This window comes from Varroa jacobsoni, unplaced genomic scaffold (genome assembly GCF_002532875.2).
Source record: "Varroa jacobsoni isolate VJ856 unplaced genomic scaffold, vjacob_1.0 scaffold_367, whole genome shotgun sequence".
Taxonomy (NCBI): domain Eukaryota; kingdom Metazoa; phylum Arthropoda; class Arachnida; order Mesostigmata; family Varroidae; genus Varroa; species Varroa jacobsoni.
Window position 1 is genome coordinate 626,668 of NW_019213269.1, and position 7,345 is coordinate 634,012.

Here is a 7,345-nt window from a genome sequence, read left to right on the forward strand (position 1 = left end):
GTTAAGGGTTAGTGCACGCAGTTTCTAGCAGCATCTGTAGAAGCTGTTTCTGAGACTTTTAGCGATGAAGGTCTCTGATGAAATAAACTGCTGATCCTTTTGCGTCGAAAATCTGCCCGATCACCATAAGTGAGTTTCTGTACGTGTAGAAGTTAGTCACGAAGTTTCGGAAGAGCCTTTACGATAACTTATAGAATTTGGTGAAGTCTTAACAAGTGGTCTAATGCTAACTTTAGGAGCATCTTCAAATGATGAATGTCGATTTGACTCAGCTCGTTAAACAAAGTCACAACGTTGAAAATATAGAGATTTTTGAACAGCAGAAGACCACATATAGTGATCTTGTTGTATGACACCGTTTGACTTTATTAAGCCACACCATTTTCCGAGTCCCGGTCCATAGTCCCAATCTTGCCCTATCAAATGAAACAGTCTGGATTCGTGTAGCACAGCTTTAAAGACGAGTGACTCAAAACAAGGGGTAGAAATTTCAAAAAAAGATCGCCTTTACGCAAGTGCCCTTTTTTACCTTGCATCTCTGTGTTCCCCAAACGGGATCCCAAGCTAAATGACTTCATTAAGAAGGGTTAGTCCATTCCGAAGGTTAGCACCACCTAAAACGAGTCAGGAAACGAGGCCACACACTCTGACCACTTAATAAGATGTTCTACGAGATAACGACAAGATACAGCATTTATATTTCTTGTGCTATCGTTTATTCGCTTTATTTCGATTGGCAGCTTATTTCTCACCCTCATAATGCTTCTAGGACGTTGAGCGGGAAGGTCTCGCGTTGCGCTGTGCTCCAGCCGGCAAACGTGCCCGTTGACTTTCGACCTGCGACGATGGCGGCGGCGGCGGCGACATGATCGATACTGATAACCGGCGTCGATAACATAATCGAACAATTCGTAGCAGTCAAGTGACAGCCAGCCTCTGTGTACTGTTGCATGATGGGAGTTTCACCAGGTCGTTGAAAAGAGTCGCAACAATGTCCGTCTTTTCTGTTCACGGTCGTTATGTTGTCATTGTAAACGATACAACAAATGTTCTTCGAGTGTTGAAGCAGGCCAGGCATAGTTCGCTACTCGACTTCGGACAGTCTCAGAGCTTCAACAATGTGTCGCATAGAGGAATAGATAACGCTAAGTTAGCTGTCGGGCTGGGGTGCTGATAGACGAAGTTGCTTGACGGCGACTAGCGGTTGGCACTCACTCGTTGAACTGCTGTTACAGAAGTGTGTGATTGTTGCATTTCTTCACTTCTGTTTTGGGCTTCCACAAAAGGCGTGTCGGCGACGGGGCGGGCCTCTTCCCGATTTAGGTGATTTCGCACTTTAGCGATCCGACAGACATTGGAAGAGGGCCGAATGCTCAAGAGACTCCGAAACTTCATAAAGTAAAGGGGGGACGATAGGGTGAATATAGGCACAGAACAGATATTGGAGAGAGAAAGCGGATAGGGGGCAGCGCAGAGTGTCTGCGTCAGCGCTCCAGCGGTAGGGTAACAAAGCTCAAGAGTTGGCTAAGAGTCACTTCACGCCTCGGAGTTAATTTATGAAACGGAGACCCAGCCACTTTAGCTACCTACTGCACTAGCCTCACTACGCGCCTTTCATACGCGGCCGCATTGCACATGCTGTGGCGCCAGACGAGCCGTTCGCGATGACATCGTATGGCCATACGAGTTGGAGATGATTCTGGTTAATTTGACTTTGACGAGGCCAGCGATCAGCTCCGTTTTGTAACGCTGTAACGATATGGCTAAATACTGGCTGCGGGTAAACTGTTACCGAAGCCTCTTTGGTTAGAGCCAGAGTGGGCAATACGCCTGTGGGCAGCCAGCGCGGAGTCATTGGATCCAAAACAGAAGTAGAAGCTCGGCCTGCTATGAAGTAGTCCCTGTTGACAACTTTATAGTGCGCTATCAAGGCAGTGAAAGAACTAACGCTGCTGCTGCTGCTGCCAGAGGACAGGTCAAGAGTCAGACTTAAGATTGGCAGCCTCGAATTTGATTGGCCCGGTCAAAGCACACGTAATAAGCTTTCGACATTGTAAGAAGTTCCAGGTATAGAAAAAATTGGCGTCACATCTGAACTGCAAAGTGGGGTAGTTCCTGGATTGGACGTAAGTTGTCGCAAATTCAGCTTGGCGGCAGTCGCTGAAGTAACCCAGCTATTACCTTGTTGTAGACTCGCAAGGATCGGCCTCCTATTTCGACACGAAAAAGCCTTTTCCATCCTCCGTGCAAGGGTCGGCAATGTACCATCATAAGCTTAAGTTGAATACTTCTACCGTGTCACCTGTGCCAGAGCGGAGCTGGTATGCAAATAGTCAAATCGCTAACAAGCGTTGACTGGTTATTTTCCTCTCGTCAAACCTGAAACCTTATCCATACAATGCGCAGGGTGTGCCAGGTGAAAAGAATCAGTCGACCACGAGCAGACACTTAAAGCTACTGGTATTTGTATACTAGTGAGCCGTGTCTGCTGTTGCCGTCGTCGCTGGCTCTGCTGTCGCAGATCAGGGAATGGTACTACCCCTCGCTGTTTCACATTCTCTTAAAACCGAGTTCCTCGGCAGCGACGGCCTCCGTGCTCCTCTTTGGCGCTGTTCATAACCATCGTCGCCGCGGTGTCTTCCCTCGAATCATTCGATCTCGACTCGATTTTCTTCCAGCCGACAATAGCCGACCCAGTCACCATCACTGCTTCCACTATTTGCATTTTCTCGTTGTCAGTCGAATCCTCCCTCGGCACTCTGTCCAATTCTCGTTGGTCTGTTTCGCTGACTTTTCGTTGGTTGCTGCCATTGCATTGTAATCGTCAATCCGAGCTGACCCGGTCTGGCCTGTCCGAGATTGCGCGGACCCGTAGCGTCTACGGCGTAGAAAGCCAGAACCGGCCGTTGATCGACACCGCCATTGACACCAGTTCAAGAGCCTCGAGTAGTACTAGTTACACTAGTATTGTAGAATAAACAGAGAACAAACCACAGTATGTACGGAATGGCTTGTGCCATTTTACAGCGTCGCTCATACAGTGACTTACTCATAGGCACTCTCACAAGAAACTCAAAAACTTCATGGCGACCGCAGTTCCAATTCAATTTGTTGGCCCTTCAAAGTTGGCGAGCCTCCCGTGTTGTTACTAACAAAGTATTGTCACTCTCGGTCAAAGCCGGCCAGTTAAGCAGCAGGAGCGCGCTATTCCTAACTGAAGACAACAACGAAGAAGCGAAGACAGAATGAGAAGCTGATGTGCTGGCTATGCGACTATACTCAAGCTCAACTACATACAGCCAGAACAGAGTAGCAGACCGATCGCGTAGCATCGCGGACAACATTGCAATGGCAACAATGCACGATCGCTGCATGATCACAATGAATGTGGGTTCGACTTCAACAACTGACTGATTCAGGAACTCAGTGCAGCGTCCGGCAGCCGAGATCGCATGGGCGGTATCTATTCAAACGCGACTTCAAGGGTTTAAACCTTGCTGTACTGACGAGCCTTATGTGTTAAACAGAAGACGCGCAGTACTATCTAGAGCAGTTTCGTCTTCTTCAGTCCTATAGAAGTGTTTATATTGAAGGCAACTGACTTCGATAAGTTGTAGGGTATTCGTGCGGCGATCGACACAATTCGAATGAAGGCTTGCGACTGCTGACTTCTATTAGCAGTTTTCCTTGTGAGCTCTAACCGACAAAGGTGAACAGCTTGAACTCGCGACGCTCCTGAGGTGTGAGTTTGTTGGTGTTGTGTAAAACGAGGCGAGTGGTCATATTTTGTAACAGAATCTATTGTTCGTAAGGAGTCCTGAAAGGGTATTGAGGGTTACTATCTATGCGTCATGGCTACGTCTGTGAGTGTGCTCATAATGTTTGCCGAAAGCATAATCGAAAAGCTGAACGAAGTGGTCACTCGTCAGTATTTAATCTGGTTATTGGTCATCACCATCACTAATTCTGTTTTGATTCTTCTTTATCATAAAACTCGTTTATACCGTAGTTAAAATGGAAACGTAGTTTAATTGTGCGAAATAAAGTTGCAGTCCGGCTTTGAATCGGCACGGTGCAATGGTAAATGACAACGTAATTGCAAGGTACGTTAGGAATTGAGGAATTAGGAAATACGCCAAGATTCAAAATAGGCGCCGTAGCTTTATTGCAATCACTGTACACTTGGCATGTGATAATTCAACGCATCGTATTATGAAAAAAATTAAAAACCTTGCAAGCGGGGTGTGCATACGCACACAACAATATCAGTTAATTGAGATCATTTAATGCCAGAGGTGCTTATAGGCTGTGTAGCCGAACATGCGACACCGTATACAAAACGTACATTAAAACAAATGTCTGACCAGTTCCTTCTTGGTTGCGTATCTCCTGTACCTGTGATTAGTCTATCGTTGGCGTTTAGATGTACGCTGGCGCATATACCCCCGTTCGTAGGCGAAATCAGCAGCCTTTTAACATATTTGATAGTCGATATATCCACATACATATTTCAAGAAAGCCGCTAGTCTAGCCTAATCACTACAAGTACTCCCGTAGCCATAAAGTTCCTATTGTTGACTCTCCTAGTTATTGTTGTTTCTATGCTGTCTCCGTTTTGTTTGGCTAGTTGCACCATGTGCTTGAGAGATGCTGTCACCGCATTCAGAGTCATTCACACCCTCCCGCCTATGTTCCGGGGCTGCTCCCGGCATTTCCTTTTTGCTGTCTCAGACAACAACACGGGTAGAATGATGAAAACGACCGCATGTGTTACTCTGCGTTACCGTCCATCTATACCAATTCTAACGCCATAACAAACGAGGCTGCCAACCCTCAATTCAAGCCAGATCGGCTCTCAATGCTGGCTCGTGTGAGTGAGCTCAAACCAAAGTATTATGGGACCGTGGTAGCTGTAGTGGCCTCACAGACAATGGTAAAGACAGCCAGGAGATAAGAGATGATCGGGACCGGAATCGCACGAATCTGCTCAGCTCTCTTTTCGCCTGGCAGACTTCATACACGGCACATGCGTATGTATGTGTATATATATACATGTATGCATCATCGAAGATTTATCACCGGGTTTCGCCCTCTACAGCAGGACTTGCCGCACTCCAAGCTCGCAAACACTGCCAAAGACATGCCGCTTTCAAGGGCAGTAACGGCCCGGCGTATAAGATCGCCCATCAACCAGAGGAGCATCAGTGAAAGCAGCCTTCAAGGAGGAAAGGTCTGCGCAAAGAAGGGAAATAATTGAGAGAGCCCTGGGAATAATGCTGACTGCTTCTCGGCCACCATTGCTTTCGTTTGTGGCAGTTCCATGATCAGCAGTAAAAGTAGCTGCAAGGATCTTATCCTCGAGAGGGGCTAATGGGGTGAGAGTTTCACTGGCGAAGACAGTTCTGAGGCGGGCTTGCATTCCGGGCCACTGGCACTTTCGGTGGCGCAAATTGGGTTATCTTCGCTCATCAGAATCTGTTAAGAATCTGCCTTCCTATGGGTGCGGGCACATGGGGTTAAATGGTCTCAAGGGGTGTGCATTTATTATGGTAATTTACCCGCAACTACATGAAGAGAGGCTGCCGACGGTATCGTTTGGGATAGCGGATTTTTTTATGCTGCTAAATAGGGGGAATTTTTGAGTTTTTTAGATTGAAAATGCACTTTCACCAATTCGTGACGACTAGATAATATAATAGAGGATAAAAATTTGCTGTTTATCTACTGACGCTGTTGTACCATGATGTACTCTAGAAGGGATCCACGCAGAAGTTACTGAAGTAGGACATCGACCTTAATGATTAGTTTCTTCTGAGGTTCAAATGCAATAGAAGTACGTAGATCGTCAATAGCAAGTTGCCTTAAAGCTCACATTAAATTATAAACGATTAGCGTCTTACATCAGATAGACAGCAATCGATATTGTAAACCCAGCTCAAAGTAAGCTCATTGCCCGTCTGTAACCACGGCAACAGAAACCTGCACTCCTTTCGATGCGCCATCACAGCGATAATGCAAGAACTGGACTACTTACGCGTTAGGAGCACTTATATAGGGAATAGAGAGAGCTAGATATAATAAATATTAGTAAATATTTGAACTTAGGGAATCTGATGCCAATATAATAGCATTAATAATCAAATAGGATACGAGCAGTTTGTATTTGTTTTTATTTTAATCGTCTGTATTTTAGAGACGAAGTGAACATTTGCTTGCCAGATCTTGTATTGCTACAACACTTGCCATCAACTCATTGTGAAGGAATTAGACAAACATGGACTGGCGTTTGCTTCTTTTTTTTATTTGTATTTTTAACTTTTTCAGTAGAATGTCATCCGCCTCCTTTCATATTTGGCGAATACAAGCTGCCGCGGGTGGCTTCCTCTAAGAGCTTTTCCACTTCCCCGGCACGCCCCCTGTCCGGGGTTCTATAGAAGATAGCCGACGAAGCGAGACCGCCGTCCAGGTCACCGGCAAAATGAACACACGCACACTGCTGCTGGTCCTGCTGCAGCCTCAAACCGAGCTTCAAGTCTTCTGATATCTATCTATCTAACTTCCCATTTCCTTCGGATCCTGAATCTCAACAGCCAATCAACGACACGGCCATCTATGGGACATCCATTCTGTGTCCCATTGCTGAGCGCTGAGCCTCCATACATTCGCCACCCAAGTCTCCTCTGAGTCGGAGCTCACGATGACCCTAAAGGGACAAATGTAGTAGTGGTATTTTCAGCACTGTTCAGCAGGCGGTGGGAACAGATGATAACTTATAGCCGAGTAATTGGCACTCCCGAGAGTGGTGATATACATCTTTGAGAGTGTGAGCCCACATGGTCCATATGCCACACATCGATAAGCTGCAAAGGTTGGCATAGCAGGCATGTGGCAAGTGCGCTGCAAGTATATGCAAAGCCACCTAGATATACGACAGTGATGTCAGAGTGCAAAAATAATCATCAAAAAGATTAAGCACAACATTTTGAGACATAAAAGATGACAAGCGGCGATATGCTTTGTTATAAAAAGCTCTAGAAATATAGGGGTTTTCATCAGCCTAAAGATTCATTGGGAATATCATACTTTAGTCATATGGTTACGATAATAAGAATGTCTACAAATCTTGGTGCCCGCCGGTTCGCTGTCACCGGAAGGAATTCCCTGCTGAGCGAGTAAATGGCGATAGCGAAAAGAGTTTACCATCCTGGCCTTAGCACCACCCGTTGTTTCGACCCCGGATGCGTGAAATCCTGCTATGATAGTAAGTTGGCAAATCAATATGAGCTAGACGCAAGCATAAACACACAGTTTGTACAAAACAGAACAGTCACGTAATGAAAAAATG

At 46.0% G+C, this 7,345-nt stretch overlaps 1 long non-coding RNA gene across 1 annotated transcript; it reads left to right on the plus strand.

The window, feature by feature from the left end:
* On the plus strand, positions 1-7,008 carry LOC147753583 (uncharacterized). The gene is made up of 2 exons (XR_015310740.1): positions 1-129; positions 6,325-7,008. It is a non-coding gene; the product is annotated as an uncharacterized LOC147753583 (long non-coding RNA).
* The last annotated feature ends 337 nt before the right edge of the window (positions 7,009-7,345 follow it).